Here is a 16,716-nt window from a genome sequence, read left to right as displayed (position 1 = left end):
CTGGTACTGGCACAAGAACAGACATATAGACAAAAGGAACAGAACAGAGAACCCAAAAATCAACCCAATTCATTATGCTCAAATAATATTTGACAAAATGGGCAAGAGCATACAGTGGAGTCAGGATAGTCTCTTCAATAAATGGTGTTGGGAAAATTGGACAGATACATGCAAAAAGAAGAAACTAGACCACCAACTTATACCATACAAAAGAATAAACTCAAAATGGGTTAAAAAAAAAAACAAAAAAACCTTAAATGTAAGATGGGAAACCATAAAAATCTTAGAAGAAACCATAGGCAGCAAAATCTGATATATCTCCTGAAGCAATACATTTACTGATACATCTCCTAAGACAATGGAAACTAAGGAGAAAATAAACAAATGGGACTACATCAAAATAAAACCTTCTTCACAGGAAAAGAAACCATCAACAAAACAACAAGAGAGCCCACTGCATGGGAGAACATATTTGCCAATGATACATCTGATAAGGGGTTAATCTCCAAAATTTATCGGGAACTCATACAATTTAGCAAAAGATATATAAACAATCCAATTAAAATCGGCAAAGGACCTAAGTAGACACTTCTCAAAAGTGGACATACAGAAGGCCAAGATGCATATGAAAATGTGCTCGAAGTCACTAATTATCCAAGGGATGCAAATCAAAATGACAATGAGGTATCATCTCACACCTGTCAGAATGGCTATCGTCAACAAATCAGCAAACCAAAAGTACACTCTAAGTGCCCATCAGTAGATGGATGGAGAAAAAGGAACCCTCTTGCACTGCTGTGGGAATGCAGACTGGTACAGCCACTGTGGAAAACAGTGTGGAGTTTCCTCAAAAAAAATGGAACTCCCATTTGCCCCAGTGATCCTACTTCTAGGAATATATCCCAAGAAATCAGAAAGAATATATGCACCCCTATGTACATAGCAGCACAATTTACAATAGCTAAAATTTGGAAACAGTCTAAGTGCCCATAAACACGTGAGTGGATTCATAGAGGGTGGTAGATTTACACAATGGAATACTATGCAGCTGTAAAAAATAAAGAACTCTTGCCATTTGCAACAGCATGGATGGACCTGGAGAGCATTATGCTAAGTGAAATAAGCCACTCAGAGAAAGATTAAGTATCACAAGATCCTACTCATGTGTGGAATCTAATGAACCACATAAATTGATTAACAAAAATAGACCCAGAGACACAGTAGCATCTACCAGACTGTCAAACCTCATAGAGAAGGCAGGGGATCATGGGTGGATGGGAAGAGATCAACCAATGAACTTGTATGCATATAAGCTTAACCCATGGACACAGATAATAGGGTGGTGAAGGCCTGGGGTGTGGGGTTGGGGGCGGGTTGGGAAAGGTCAATGGGGGAAAAGGGGTACTTTCAACAATAAAGATTAGAATAATAATAAAGTCTGAAAGTTTCAAAGAAATAAAATAGAATTTTATTGTTATTTTGTGGGGTGTTTCCATTTCTAGTTTCTGTCATTTCCCACCCACAGCCAGAAACAAAAAAGAATGATTCATCATGTGGCATGATGTTGCTGGTTAGTTAAAATTGACAATTATCTTCCCCCCAACTTGAGAACTGGGCTTGGTTTCATTAATTTTCTCTAAGCTTTTCCCCGCTAATAGATTTACCATATGTTTTGAGTTCACTAGTAAATACCAGTGTTAGGTTTACTCCACTTTCCCTGAAATGTCAAGTCAACGACTTTGTTCACATAAAATATGCTTTTTAAATCATCCACATTCTAAAAATTGTTGAAGCTGTTAAAATTTTAAGTGAGATTAGTAAATATTTACTAATCACATGTTATACTATTTTATGTATTCTCAATGAAGATACACTATAGGTAAATCTAAATTATAATTTTTTAAACAAACATCGCATCTTACACCTCCATACCTTTGTAACCACTGAGTAAGGACATGGTACTGAATATACATGTGCTGAATAAACATTTGTTGAACAAATGAATGAGATCTCATTTTAGATTGAGAAGTAGTAAGTTGCAGTGTTTGGGAATATACTCTTGGAAGTCAGACAATCTACATTTGAATATCAGATCTGCTACTTATTAGCTTCTAGGGATCAGGGAAAATTACTTAATCTTCTTATCCATAGTTACTTCTATTGCCTGCATGATTATATCCATTTATTCAGTCTATTAATTTGTATTTATAACAGACATCTTAAATTCATCATGTCCACAAACGGACTCCCATTTTTCCTCCTCAAATCTTCTATTTCAGGAGAAATGAGGCCTCTGGACTTATTGATTATCTCTTGAGGGATTTTACTGCAGATGGGTAGCTAATAAATAGATAAGCATCTGGGAGTGGAACTGGGTTAAGGGAGAGTATTTTTTAAGACTGAATTAATAGCATATTATTTGTATGCTGATGGAAATGATACAGAAGAGAAGGAAAAATTAAAACTGTAGAAGAAAGGGGAGAATTAGACCGATGTCCCTGGGGAGGTAAGGGGCTTTGGTATGTTTTGCACAAGGAGATGGCTGGGCTTGCTTTAGTTTGGGGTCACAGGTAGTTTCATCTGTAATATTGAGGTAAAACAGTATGACAGATATCGGTATTATTAAGGGTGTAGATGTGGTAGGAGGAGGTTGTGAAGTTATTCTGTGACTGTTGTAGTTTTATCAGTGAAATAAGAAGTGAGATAATTGAAGCTTGTAGATTGCTTTGTATAGCACTGATGTCTTAACAATATTAAGTCTGCCAGTCCATGAATATGGGCTGTCTTCCCATCTATATATGCTTTCAATTTTCTTTAGCAAAGTTTTGTAGTTTTCAGTGTACAAGTCTCCAAAATCATTAAGTTTATTACAAAGTATTTTAGTCTTTTTCGATGCTATCAATAAATGGAATCATTTTTTAACTATTGTTCTGATTGTTCATTGTTAGTGCATTGAAGCACAATTGAGTTATGTGTGTTGACTTCGTATCCTGCAATTTGATAAATTTAACAGCCTTGTGTGTAATTTATAGAATTTTCTACATATCATGTAATCTGTAAACAGAGCTTATTTTATTTCTTACTTTCAAATTTAGATTGCTTTTAGTTATTTTTCTTGCCTAATTGGCAACAAGAGAGTTACAACTTTAAATACTATGTTGACAAAGAGTGGTGAAAGTGGACATCTTTGTCTTATTTATGATCTTGATCAGAAAATTTTCATTCTTTCACCATTGAGTATTAATGTTAGTTGTGGGCTTTTCATATCTGGCCTTTTTTACATTGAAGGGGTTCCTGTCTATTCTTAGTTTGTGAATATGTTTACCATAAAAGGCTATTATTTTTTTTATAAAATGCTTTCTCTGCATAAATTGAAATTATCATGTATTTTTTCATTCTTCATTCTATTAATGTAGTGTTACATTGATTTTCATATGTTGAAGCATGTTCACATCCAAAAAATTAATCTGACATGGTCATGGTATATAATCCTTTTAATGTGTTGTTGAAGTCCATTAGCTAGTATTTTGCTGAGAAATTTTGAATTTATATTAATAAGAGATACTGGGATATAGTTTTCTTTTCTTGTACAGCCTTTATCTAGCTTTGGTATTGCAGTGATTCTGGCTTCACAGAAAGAGTTCAGAAGTGTTCCATCCTTTTCCATTGCATTGGTTTGTTTTTGAAGGATTGATATTAATCCTTCTCTAAATCTTTCAGATAATTTAACTGTGTTTCTCTTGCTGCTCTTAGGATTATCTTTACCTTTAGCCTTTGCCTTTTAATTGTGATGTATCTTGGTGTGGGCCTCTTGGGATTCATCTTGTTTGGGACTCACCACAGTTCTTGGACTTATGTGACTCTTTCTTCAACAGGTTAAGGAAGTTTTCCATCATTATTTCTTCAGACAGGTTCTCGATCCCTCATTCACTCTTATCCTTCTGGTACCCCTATGATGCAGAGGTTGGTATGCTTGATGTTGTCCCAGATGTCCCTTAGACTTTCTTCATTTTTAAAAATATTTTTTTCTATTTGTTGCTCTGCTTGGGTATTTTCTGTAATCTTGTCCTCTAAATCGCTGATTCAGTTCTCTGCTTCATCTAACTTGCTATTGATGTTTTATAGTGTATTCTTCATTTCAGCCATAATATTCGTCATTTCTGACTGGTTCTTTCTATGTTTTCTATATCCGTATTAATGCTTACTATCTCTTGGTTTCAGTTCTCATTGAGATCATCCACTCTTCTCCTGAGGTCCTTAAGCATTATTATAAGCATTGTTTTTAAAATCTGCCTCTGGTTGCTTCCATTTAATTTAAATATTTTCTTGGAATTTCTTTTATTTTTTTGTTTAAGGCATTTTTACTTGTCTCCTCATTTTGTATTAGGTATATCTGCTATGACTTCCAAACTAGTTATGATGGCTTTATGATGAAGATGTCTTGTTGGGCTCAGTGGCACAATCTTTCAGATTACCTGAGCTCCAGCCTCCATAAATATTTCTTGTGGGTTATGTACACCCCCTGTTGTAGTTGAGCCTTCAATGCTGTTGGCCCTTTTGTGGGTATACTTAACCTTCCAGTTTGAGTGACTATAAGGGTAAATCTCCATCACAATGCTTGAGATACTTAGCAGGGGCTGTCTTACAAGGCAGAGTTGTTCCCAGCAGGGTCTAATGCCTGCTGAAATTCCCTTTCAGATGTGCTGTTTGTGTGGCTAGTTGGGTCAAGCTCTGGTGTGGTTTGAAGCCCACTGCTGGTTGTATTGTTTCTGGATCCACTTTGGCAGGGTTCCGGTGTAAGTCAATATTTGTTGTATATAATAGGCCTTGGGCTATTTGTCTAAAGCTACCATGCTATTCAGTGTTTGTGGCTGCATCTATTGGGCCTCGATGTGTATGGAATGAGCCAACCTGTGTACAAGGGTTGACTTCCTGAAGCTCTGAGCTAAGTTCAGATAAATAAAAGGTCCAAAGCTCCCTGAGGTCTACTTCACCTGTTGGCTACTTATCCACTCTTCACGATTGCCTGGTCTTCCTCCAAAGCCTTCCAAAGAAAGACTTTAATGTGGTCTCAGGCTGGCTACAACCCACAGACCCTTCTACAGGTCACAAGCTTGGTAGGGAGGGGTGACTGATGTCAGGAGGATGGAGCTAGTTAGTCTTCTACTTGGGGGTAGTGTGGTCAGGCACTCAATGGAGAGAAAGTGGCCCCTACTCCAGGGCCATATACTCACTCTCAGTCAGCGTCTCCAACTCTAGCTCCACCAAGAGGATCACACCACAGGTTCAGGTTGATTTCAGACAGACATCCCCACTGCAGGAGCAAACTCAGCAGGATGGGGCCAATGGGACTTGAGAGGACAGATCAAAACAGTCTTCTGTTGAGGTTATGCAGGCTGAGCTTGCAGGAAGAGGGCAAGAACTAAGACTCCTCCCAGTTCTGCAGCTACACCAGTCTGAGGGAAACAAACACTGAAGGTCCCAGCTCTGAGCCATACCCCTTTCCCCGTAAGGAACTGAGTCCAGCAGGGCAGGGCCACTGGTGTCAGGGACCAGCCTGACAGGTTGAACCAGGCTGAGGTAGGGAGGTGGGAATTGAGAAAAGAAAGAAAGACAGGACAGCGGGATCGGGAGGATGGCAGGTCTTCGAGAGACTGTGGCTCTGCAAGCTGTCGAGAGACTGCGGCAACTTTTATTGACTATGCAATGCCTTTTATACACAAATACTGAATAGGAGGTCAACAAAGAGGAATGTACTCTCTGTTCTTCTTAATCTCTAAGAGAAGTCAGGAGGCCAAGTTCTCGGTAAATATTTACAGACTTTTGATAAGCTATGAAAGGCCTCTCTTATTCAACTCATCTGCTGACAATAGGAATGTGCCATCAAAGCAAGTTAGATCAAAACAAGTCAGGGGACACTGCGTGGGAAGGGACTAATTCTTGTCAGTCCCTTTGGGTGCAAGGACTCTGTCAGCTTACACCCAGTCTCCAACACACTGGGACTTAGTGGGGCAGGTCAAAACAGTCTCCCATTTGTAGGGATGCTGGCCAACCCAACAAGAGGGAAGCAAATATTAAGCCTCCTTTAAGCTCTGCAGCTGCATGCATCTGAGACCTGGACAAGAACCTCTGAGAGAGACGGTCTCCAAGGGTCTAAGCTCTGAGCAACATTATCTTCTCCCTGTAGAACTGGCTAAGCAGAGTGGGACCACTGAGACTTGGTAAGGGAAATCAAAAACAATTTATTGTAGCCCTAGATGGGTTGCTCAGTGGATAGAGCATTGGCCTGTGGACTGAAGGGTCACAGGTTTGATTCCAGTCAAGGGCACATGCCTGGGTTGTAGGCTCAATCCCCAGTAGGGGGCATGTGGGAGGCAGCCAATCAATGGTGCTCTTTCATCATTGATGTTTCTATCTCTCTCTCCTTCTCCATTCCTCTCTGAAATCAATAAAAATAGATTTTAAAAAAATCTCTTGTGGGTGGTGCCAACCAAGCCTGAAGGTAGGAGGCAAGACTGGCACCTGTTCCAAAGCCACACAATTCAATGATTAGCTGAGTATCTACCTAGAGCCTTTCCAGAAAAAGAGCACACCAAAGGTTCCTTTTGGGCATAGCCTACAGACATTTCTACTGATCTTGACCATGGCAGGGTGATGTTGCCAGTAGTTGGAGGTCTGGGTTAGTGCACTCCCCAGACTGGTGCTGTAAGAATAGGAGTTCTGGACCCTGGGAAGATGGCACTTGTGTAGTGTGGGATATTGACTCAGGACTGGGACTTCATTGGCTGACACTACAGATCTCTCCTTTGGGCCACATCTTCTCTTTTTTACTCCTGTATGCCCTGAGTTGCCTTCCTTCTACTGAAGTACCAGGTGAGCTTGCTCTTGAACATTGGCCCTTTAAGAGAGCACCTGAGTTTCTATTAGACTCCTTCCTCTACCAAGCAAACTAAATCCCCAGGATTTTTATAACCAGATGCTATGCAGACTTCTCTTCCTGTCCTTGGTGCTCTTGTTTGGGGGTCCCAGCATGAGTTTGAGACTCATCAGGAGGGAATTTTGCAGCTGAGATATCCCTCCAGCTTCTCAGCTGCCACACATGGGTGTGGGGGCCAGCCCTTTCAGTGTCTCTGCCCTTCTTACCCATCTCTATATGGCTTCTTTTATAAATCGTTGGTTATAATATTTCAATTCAGCTGGCCTTGAATTGATTATTAAGTTTGATTGCTCTATATTTTAGTTGCTAATCCAGTTTGGCACAGGGAGGAGATAGTGTAGTTTCCACCTGCTCTGAAGCTGTCTTGGAATCCCCCTTCTCCTAGTTTTGAGTTCAGTTTGTTCCTCTTTATAGTTCCTTATGGTGTAAAGCTATGTTGTTAATTTTAGATCTTTCTGGTCTTTTGATATAAGTGTTTTCCTCTTAACACTGATTTCAATGCAACCTATTAGTTTGGGTGTACTGTATTTTCATTATAATTTGTCTCAATATATTTTCTAATTTACTTTTTAATTGTTATTTAGTTCATTGACTGTTTCAGAGTGATTTAATATATATATATATATATATATATATATATATATATATATATATATATATATATATTAGAAGCCTGGTGCATGAAATTCGTGCACTGAAGGCGAGGGTCCCCTCAGCCTGGCCTGTGCCCTCTCACAGTCTGGGAGCCCATGATGGATCACCCCCTGAGAGGGAGGCCTGCTGGTTGGTGGCCTGGGCTTCCCTCTTTGGGATGATCGTGGAGCCCCCTGATCGATTGTCCTGCCAGCAGGTGGCCTGGGTCTCCCTCTGCAGGGCAATTGTGGGCTGATGGCCAGGCCCCTGACCAATTGCATCGCACCCACCTAGGCTGGCCTGGCACCAGTGGGTGTCATAGAGTGGTTGTCTGGATGGTCATTCCGCTATTCGGCCATTCAGTTGATTTGCATATTACTCTTTTATTATCTACACTAATAAAAGAGAAATATGCAAATTGACCATCACTTCATGGTGCCCACAAGCCAATCAGGAGTGAGTATTCAAATTAACCTGACAAAGATGGTGGTGGCCCCTCCCCACAGCCGCTCCGGGCCTCTGGGCAGCACGCATGCAGGCATGGAGTGTCCTGGTTGGGCGGGATGCCTGCTATGATGGGGAGGGTGGGAGGTAGAGGGAGCTACAGGAGCAGCACTCTGGCTGGAGTGAAGACTGAAGGCTCCAGCCAGAGCGAAGGCCTGGGTCCTGGGTGTTGGAGGAAAACTGGTGTCGGCAACCAGGGGAAGGAAGGCCTATTGCACAAATCTTCATGCAATGGGCCTCTAGTATATGAATATATATATGTGTGTGTATATATATATATATATATATATATATATATATATATATGTGTGTATATATATATATATGTATATATATATATATATATCCTACCTTATAATAGAGAAACATGCAAATTGACCGCACCTCTGCTATGCCCATGATTGGGCCGGCAAGAGGCTGGGGGGAGGGACTCCGGGTGGCCTATCCGGCCTTGAGAAGATCAAGATGGCGGCGCCCAATCCTCTTAGTTCTGGGGGTCCCCAGGGCGATCGCCAACCTGGGGGGGCGTGGCCGGGCCCAGCCAGCCGCTCCTGGGGGTCCCTGGGGTGATCACCAACCTGGGGGGGTGTGGCCGGGCCCAGCCAGCCGCTCCCAGGGGTCCCCGGGGCAATTGCCAGCCTGGGGGGGCATGGCCGGGCCCAGCCAGCCGCTCCCAGGGGTTCCTGGGGAGATCGGCACCCTGGGGAGGTAAGGCGGGACTCGCCCAGCTGCTCCCAGGGTCCCTGGGAACATTGCAGGCATGTGGTTGCTGAGACCCAGACCAGGCCTCTGGCCACAGATTCATAGCTTCTTGGAGACCTAGGGCAGGGATCTGCCTCATCTGCAGAGAGACAGAGGTTCTGCAGTGCCCCCAAGACGTGGGTGGGCCCAGCCAGGGATCAAGGGGCATGGAAGGACTCCTGGCAGAGGGGCAAGGACCCTCACCCCTGAGGCGGGGGTTGAGGGGTGGTGCCACCTCAGTGGAGGGGTGCTGCACTGCAGGGTACTGGACTGACTGATGTGATTCAGAGAAGCTCCCAGTGCTAATGGGCTTCGCTCAGGCGGCCTTCACACTTCAGAGGCAGTGACTCCTGCTCCTGCCTTGACCCAAAAGCAAGCTCGGGACACCCTGCCCCATAGCAGAGCATGCCTAGGCAGTGAGTGGGAAGCCTTCCACGTGCTTCGGAGAAGGGGGGGCAGTAAAGAATGGGGGGAGAGGAAAGAATGTGGAGCATCCTCAATGAGAGGTGCTTGAGAAAGAGGCTCGGAAGCCTGACTGGAAGGTTTGTTCTGTTTGCTGGGTCGCTGCCCCTTAGGAAGTGCAAAGAGCATGGCTCTGAGGGCTTCCTGTGTGCTGAGTCAAGTTCCACAGCCAACTGGAATTGGCCTCAGTTTCCTGGTCTGTAAATTGGATTAAGCGTGTCCCAGTGCCTTCACTGAGCTTTGATGGCCAATTGAGATACTATATAAAGAAAATGAGGGAAGAAGTGTGAAAGAAAAGGAAGGACGAGCAACACAAAGAAAGACTGAAAGGAACCTGTAAACCCATTGTCACTTAAATAGGGAATATAGTAAATAGTGTTGTAATGATGGTATGATGCCAGGTGGGTACTAGGAATATCGGGGAACACTTTGTAAAGTATGTGATTGTCTAACCACTATTCTGTAACTAATATAAAACCTGAAACCAATACAAAATAATGTTGAATGTAAAGAAATGAAAATTGGAGTGAAATTTTTATAAATTTCAAAGTTTAAATAAAAGCTGTAAAGGAAGGAAGGGGAGAATAAAAAGTGTTTTTCATTTTGCCACTTCATTAAAAAGACAGTTGTCTTTATATGGTGCTTTTATACTTTTCTAAGTCATTATCTCATTTTAATTTCCGGGCAACTTAAAGACAAGATAAGTATTCCCTCCACTATTCAAAGAAAGGAAATCTTGGTGTCTGGTCCTAATGATTCAATCGTCAAGCCCTTATTGTAAAGCAGGGTTAGTAAAATTTTCTGTGCAGGGTCATATCTATACTAATAAAAGCCTTGGGGGTGATCAGGCCAGCAGGGGAGGGTATTTGGGGGCAATCAGGCCAGCAAGGAAGCAGTTAGGGGGCAATCAGGCAGGTAGGTGAGCGGTTAGGAGCCAGCGGTCCCGGATTGTGAGAGGGATGTCCAACTGCAGGATTAGGCCCGATAATCGGACATTCCCCGAGGGGTCCCATATTAGAGAGGGTGCAAGCTGTGCTGAGGGACACCCTCCCCAGTGCACGAATTTCGTGCACCGGGCCTCTAGTATATATATATTTGTATATATATATAAAAATATATATATGTATATATATGTATGTATGTATATTTCAGAGATAAAGGGAGAGGGAGAGAGAGATAGAAATATCAATGATGAGAGAGAATCATTTATCAGCTGCCTCCTGCATGCCCCACACTGGGAATCAAACCCACAACCTGGTTATGTTCCCTGACTGGAAATAGAACCATGAATTCCTGGTTCAGAGGTCGAGACAACCACTGAGCCACACCAGCCGGGCTAACACTGATTTTTGATAAATTTTCACGTAATTGTGAATTTTTCAGTTTTTCTTCTGCTGTTTATATACTAGAGACCTGGTGCATTAAATTTCTTTACTCGTGGGGGGATCCCTCAGCACGGTCTGTGCCCTCTCACAGTCTGGGAACCCTCAGGATATGCCCGACTGATGGCTAAGGCCTGCTCTGCGGGGAGTGGGCCTAAGCTGGCAGTCAGACATCCTTAGCATTGCCAAGGAGGTGGAAGAGGCTCCTGCCACCACCACTGCACTCGACAGGCATGAGCCCAACTCAGGGCTTCAGGCTGAGTGGCACTCCCTCTGTGGGAGTGCACTGACTACCAGGGGGAAGTTCCTGTATTAAGCTTCTGCCCCCTGGTGGTCAGTGTGCATCATAGCAATCACTCGTTCCACCATTCGGTTGATTTGCATATTAGCCTTTTATTATATAGGATGGAAATACCTGACAGTCAATGTGCCCCACTGAGGGGTACCAGATTGCAAGAGGGCACAGGCCAGGCCAAGGGACCCCACTGGTGCATGATCGGAGCCGGGGAGGGATGGAGGAGGTTGGCCAGCCTGGGAGGGATGGCAGGAGGTCTCCATGGTATGTCCAGCCCGTCTCGCTCAGTCCTGATCGGCTGGACCTCAACAGCAAACTAACCTACTGGTTGGAATGTCTGTCCCCTGGTGGTCAGTGCATGTCACAGTAACTGGTCAATCAATCAACTGTCTGCCCCTGATGGTCAGTGCATATCATAGCGAGCAGTTGAGTGGCCTTAGCATATTATTAGCATATTACACTTTGATTGGTTGAATGGACAACCTGATAACTGGAAACTTAGCATATTAGGCTTTTATTATATAGGATAGTTTCATTCCATTGTGATCTGAAAAGATAATTTTTATAATGTTAGTTTTTTAAATTTACTAAGATTCGTTTTATGGTCCAATAAATATTCTTTCCTAGAGAATATTACTTGTGCAAAGATAATAAGCATTGTGCTATTGTTTGGATTTTTAATATGTCTATTGGATCCAACTGGTTGATAGTGTGGTTTAAGACCTCTGTTTTCTTTTTGATCTTCTCTCTGGTTGTTCTATACATTACTGGAAGTAGGGACTTGAACTCATCTACTATTGTAGAGCTGTCTTTCTACCTTTAATTCTGTCAGTGTTTGCTTCTTATATTTTAGAGATCTGATGTTTAGTGCATATATATTTACTAGAGGCACGGTGCATGACATTTATGCATGGGGATGGGAGGGACCTCTCAGCCCAGTTTGCACCCTCACGCAATCTGGGACCATTGGCTCCTAACCGCTTGCCTACTGGGTTGCCCCTAACCACTCTGCCTGCCTGCCTCATCACCTCTAACCACTCGCCTGCCTGCCTGATCACCCCTAACCATCTGCCTGCCTGCCTGATCACCCTTAACCACTCACCTGCCTTCCTGATCACCCTTAACTGCTCGTCTGCCTGCCTGATCACCCCTAACCACTCTGCCTGCCTGATCGCCCCTAACTGCTCACCTGCTTGCCTGACTGATCGCCCCTAACCACTCACCTGTCTGCCTGATCGGCCCTAACTGCTCACCTGCCTGCCTGCCTGATTGCCCCTAACTGCTCACCTGCCTACCTGATCACCCCTAACCATTTTGCCTGCCTGCCTTATTGCCCCTAACTGCTCACCTGTCTGCCTGATCACCCCTAATTGCCTCTGCCTCAGCCCCCACTGTAGTGGCATCGTCCGGAAGGATGTCCAGAATGACATCTGAAAGGTAGTTCAGATGTCTGGTCTAATTAGCATATTACACTTTTATTATTATAGATAACTGTTATGTCTTTCTGGTGAATCACCATTTTTGTTAATATATAACAATGTCATAATTTGCATCTTATAATTTTTTTTGTTTTAAAGGCCATTTTGCATGATATTAGTATAACCAATTCTGCTTTCTTTTTATTATTATTTTCATGGAATGTATTTTTATATTCTCAACATATACATGCCCTTAGATCTAAAGTGAGTGTCTTACACATATACTAGAGACCTGGTGCATGAAATTCGTGCATGGGGGGGTCCCCTCAGCCCAGCCTGCACCCTCTCCAATCTGGACCCCCTTGGGGGATGTCCAACTGCTGGCAGTCAGACATCCCTCTCACAATACAGGACCACTGGCTCCTAACTACTCACCTGCCTGCCTGCCTGATTGCCCCTAACTGCCCCTCCTGCTGGCCTGGTCACCCCCAACTTCCCCACTAGCGGCCTGGCTGCCTCTCACTGTCACCCTCTCTGGCCTAGTTGCCCTTCACTGCCCCCCCCTGCCAGCCTGGTCACCCCAGGCAGCCCACTGCTCAGTTGTTTGGTCAACCCTCACTAATCCCCCTGTTGGCCTGGTTGCCCCATGCAGCCCACTGTTGAGTCGTTTGGTTGCCCCTCACTGCCCCCTGCCAGCCTGGTCAACCCCAACTGCCCCACTCTGCTGTCCTCATTGGCCCATGCAGCCTGCTGCTCAGTCGTTTGGTAAGCCCTCACTAACCCACCTACTGGCCTGGTCACCCCATGCAGCCTGTTTGGTCATTCGTTCAGTTGTTTTGGTTGCAAAGGTCGCTTATAGATAGGTGGATCCTGTTTTATATCCATTCTGCCAATTCATATCTTTTGTTTGAGTTATTTAATCTATTTACATATAAAGTTACTAATAAATGATTTACCTGTGCTAATTTATTTTTCTTTTCTATGTATCTTATAGCTTTTGTCTTTAATGTCTTCTATTACTGTCTTTTTTGTTTAGTTGATTTTTTGTAATGACACATTTTGATTGCTTTCTTTTTTTTTCTTTTTGTGTGTACTCTATAGATATTTTATGTGTGGCTACCATGGAGATTACATATAACATCTTAGAGTTATAACATACTAGAGGCCCAGTGCACGAATTTGTGTACCAGTGGGGTCCCTTGGCCTGGCCTGTGGGATTGGGCCAAAACCGGCTCTTTGACATCACTGAGGGGTCCCAGATTGCAAGAGGGTGCATGCCAGGCCGTGGGACCCCACTGGTGCATGATCAAGGCCGGGGAGAGACCCTGGGAGGGCTCCAGGGCATGTCTAGCTCATCTCACTCAGTTCAGATTGGCTGGACACCAGCAGCAAGCTAACCTATTGGTCAGAATGTCTGCCCCCTCGTGGTCAGTGCACATCATAGCAAGCGGTTGAGTCACCTTAACATATCATTAGCATATTACACTTTGATTGGTTGAACAGTCAACCAATCTACTGGACACTTAGCATATTAGGCTTTTATTATTTAGGATATTTTAAATGACACTAACAACTTCAAGAGCATATAAAAAACTTTACAACTTTATAACTCCCTACTTTATGTTATTGATGTATACGTATTTACATAGATTTGTTACTATGTATGGATATTTCTTTTAAAACCTGTAGAAAAACAAACAATGGATTTACAAACCAAAATTACAAAATGCTGTTTTTATATTTGTCCATATATTTACCTCTATGGTAGACCTTTATTTTTATGTGGTCTTCTTTTCCTTTTGTAATTTGGCATTTGGAAATTTACCATGTGACAGGCAGTCCCAGTTTTGGCTCTAAGGTTTGGTTTTATAAATTCATAGATAAAAAATTTTCTATTGTTATCATGGTCATTTTATGGGAAATGAAGGGTTGGGTGTTTTCACCTCTGAAAGCTTGAGACTATTCATTTTTAAACATCTAATTATTTATTGAGTTTGTTGATATAGCAATTTCTGAATTACTTTTACTAAATTAAAAATGTCTTTGTATTTCCCCTAGGTCTACTACTGATAAAAATCAAAATAGAAGGAGATTCCCAATTGTGACGGTAAAATACACACAATTATTATCTGTACTATATTGCAAGTAACTTTTTTCACTACCTTTAAGACATTGAGGTCATCCTTCCATGTCAATTTATATAGATTCACTTTATTCTACCTTACTGCTGTATATTACTTATGTAAAAATTATCAATGAATATAATTGCGTGTATATGTTGAAAGGTGTTTGGAAGGATACACACTAAAGTATTGATTATATGGAAGAAGAAAGATATTCACTATTTACTGCTTATCTTTCTATATTGTTGGAATATTTTTGTTTAAATATTTTACAATGAGCCAGTATTATTATTATAATTTATGATAAAATAAAATAAATAAAGGTAACTAAGGTAACTTGTAAATACATAAAGTAGAAACAGTTGTCTACCCCAGCATGTGTTTCAGAAAGTCTAATAAGATAAATCAACTATCATTTTTCTTATTTTTCTAAGAAAAAAATGATGCTTTAAATAAATGTTATATTCACAAAGCATAGGTAGATAAAAATTGATAGCTGGATTTACCTTGTTTACCTGAATCATCTTTTGGAGTCCTACTAGCATAAAAGAGTCTGGTGAATGCTTCTTACCTGCATGAAATCATGACTAACTTGAATGTGTTCAAACAAGGAAATGTGAAACTAGAATAATTGTCTGGTATCTAATAGGCAACCAAACATGTTTGTTAAATGAAAGAAAAAAAAAAAACTTCCATCACCAAGATATTTAGAAATGTTAGATACTTTATCAGAGCTTGGAGAAAATACTTCATTTTCACCTCTTTTTTTAAAAAATTATTTCATAAGGATTTCTGTTTTCTTTTTTCCTATGAAGGACTGAAAATTTTCTTGGGTTATATCACTTCAGAGCAACATCTCTAATTTGTTATAATTAAACTAGACATATCTACCCACTCATTACTTGTTCTCACAGAGCTAAAACAATATTAATTATAATAGACTAGAGGCCTTGGAGGGGGGGTCCCTCTCACAGTCCAGGAGCCCTCAGGGGTGGGAGGCAACCCAGAAATCAGGGGAAGGTGACGCCCTATCACACCTCTGCTGCTGCCACTGCTGGCAGCGTAAACTTAAGCCAGCCCTGGTTACCTGAGCCTCAGGTGACCCTGGGCGGCTGGGCAGCCATCATCCGAGACTTGCCTGTGCCTCAGGCCAGCTGAGGGGACTAGGGGACTCCAGAGGCAGGTATGCAGAGCCTGCCTTGCCACTCACCTGCCACCCCAGCGGGGTTGAGGGGACTGGGTGCCGCCATCTTGTGGCTGTGGGTGCCACCATTTTTGAGGGTGTGGCAGTCAATAAGCATATTCCCTCCTTATTGGCTGTGAGTGCCACCACCTTTGCGAAGGCATGAGGGTCAATTAGCATATTCCCTCTTTATTAGATAGGATGGTAGGAATTAGATTAATGAGGTTTACAAGCACAACTCATTTCAGAAACATCCAATCCCATTCCTTCCTTTCTAAAACATTCATTTTCCTATTGAATCAAGATTCTGAGTGTTAAAATATATTCCTAGAAGTGTAATCGTTGGGTCATAAAGCTCACTTTTAATTTTTTGAGGAAATGCCACACTGTTTTCCACAATGGCTGCACCAGTCTGCATTCCTACCAGCAGTGCACGAGGGTTTCTTTTTCTCCACATCCTCACCAGCACTTGTTGATGATAGCTATTCTGACAGGTGTAAGGTAATATCTCATTGTGGTTTTAATTTACATTTACCTGATTTTCAGTGATGTTGAACATCTTTTCATATGTCTATTGTTCATCTATATGGCCTCTTTAGAAAAATGTCTATTCAGGTCCTTCACCCACTTTTAAATTAGTTGTTTGTTTGTTTTAGGTGTTGAGTCCTTTGAGTTCTTTATGAAATTTTGATATTAACCCTTTATTAAATGTATCATTGGTGAATATATTCCCCAATTCAGTGGATTGTCTTATCATTTTATTGATGGTTTCCTTTGCTATACAAAAACTTTTTAATTTGGTGTCCCATTATTTATTTCTTCTTTTGTATGTAGGAGATATATCATAAAAAATATTGCTACAAGAAATGTCCTATATTAGTAGATTAGTGGATAAAAAAGCTGTGGCACATTTACACAATGGAATACTACTTGGCCATTAAAAGAAGAAAATCTTACCTTTTGTAACAGCATGGATAGACCTAGAGGGTATTACGCTGAATGAAATAAGCCAGTCAAAGAAAGAAAATACCATATGAT

Source organism: Eptesicus fuscus, chromosome 1 (genome assembly GCF_027574615.1).
Source record: "Eptesicus fuscus isolate TK198812 chromosome 1, DD_ASM_mEF_20220401, whole genome shotgun sequence".
Classification (NCBI taxonomy): domain Eukaryota; kingdom Metazoa; phylum Chordata; class Mammalia; order Chiroptera; family Vespertilionidae; genus Eptesicus; species Eptesicus fuscus.
The sequence above is the reverse complement of the archived record's forward strand: the minus strand, read 5'-3'. Positions refer to the sequence as shown.